Genomic DNA, 1,583 nt, shown 5'->3' on the forward strand with positions numbered 1-1,583 from the left:
CATACGTCACAGAGATATACACACTGAACACATCAACACACATGTACATGACATACATCATACGTCACAGAGATATACACACTGAACACATCAACACACATGTACATGACATACATCATACGTCACAGAGATATACACACTGAACACATCAACACACATGTACCCGGCATACATCATACGCCACACATATATACACACTGAACACATCAACACACATGTACATCAATACATTTCGGACAGGTAAAGGGGAGGGGCAACTGGATAAACGTAGATCTTGACGCTCCTGATAGGATAATACGAGAAAATGGCATGGTTCACACCACTGTGGTTGGTCATCAAGGTTGACCACTCTTTGCTCGCCATATGTCATGAACCCACCCAGAGGTCACGTCAGTTCATGTTAGAGTAAAGGGGGACCATTTGACCGGTTGTAGGCCTTGACATGGGTCACCGTAGGTTCCTCCCTTGGTGCGTTGCCTGATATCCTGTTGGCCTGAGATCCTGTTGGCCTGAGATCCTGTTGGCCTGAGATCCTGTTGGCCTGAGATCCTGGGATACTGTTGGCCTGGGATCCTGTTGGCCTGGGATCCTGTTGGCCTGAGATCCTGTTGGCCTGAGATCCTGTTGGCCTGAGATCCTGTTGGCCTGAGATCCTGTTGGCCTGAGATCCTGTTGGCCTGTTGGCCTGAGATCCTGTTGGCCTGAGATACTGTTGGCCTGGGATCCTGTTGGCCTGAGATCCTGCGTTTTCCTAGCAACATCCCAGTTCTGTGAACTGATTAGCGTTGAGGAGACTGAAGGCGGTATACACATATTTTCTTCTTTATTGTATAAAATTATGAATAATCTTTTTTTAAATAGTACAATTAGAGGGTTTTACGGCGCTCGCAACTGCATAAAGTCATATGAGCGCTTCGTTTTCACTTTCGGTACCGCACCGGGGCCCGGGGAGTCAGCGCCTCCGAACAAGGCGGATCTTTGAATAATCTTGAAATCTGTGCTCCCAATACATCTAGGATATAGAGATTTAGATCTAGAGTCTTGTTCTATCAAAAAAATCTACACCCCAAATACGCGCCAAATTTTGAAAAGGTCAATACAACGAAGTAAACATTTTGTGGGTCTAAACGAACTCAACGTGTTGGGGACATGACTACTCCAAACTATGTATCTAGAAAATGTCAATACAATGAAGTGTGGCTGAAGTATTTATCGACACGACGAAGCACACATCCTAATAGTTGGATAGGGCCTATCGAGATTTTAGATGTAGAAATAGAAGAAGCAGCTGTCTCACACACACGACGAAGCACACATCCTGATAGTTGGATAGGGCCTATCGAGATTTTAGATCTAGAAATAGAAGAAGCAGCTGTCTCACACACACGACGAAGCACAAACCGAAACGGAAGTAGTCCCCAATAAAATGTGAAATGGCTAATGGCAGAGTGAAAACTTCTGAGAGCTTCAATGTACAGGGAAACTATCCACAACAACAACCCTCCGCCCCCCAAAAAAAACCCACAGCAAAAAACAACAACAACAACAACAACAACAACAACAACAACAACAACAACAACAAA

General features: G+C 44.8%; 1 protein-coding gene across 1 annotated transcript in view; it reads left to right on the forward strand.

Annotated features, from left to right (window-relative positions):
* The window catches only part of LOC101855048, a gene marked incomplete at its 5' end in the record, with an annotated part of 126,015 nt that overhangs the window by 77,655 nt on the left and 46,777 nt on the right, over positions 1–1,583 (forward strand).

This window comes from Aplysia californica, unplaced genomic scaffold, assembly GCF_000002075.1.
Source record: "Aplysia californica isolate F4 #8 unplaced genomic scaffold, AplCal3.0 scaffold00557, whole genome shotgun sequence".
In the NCBI taxonomy this organism is placed as follows: domain Eukaryota; kingdom Metazoa; phylum Mollusca; class Gastropoda; order Aplysiida; family Aplysiidae; genus Aplysia; species Aplysia californica.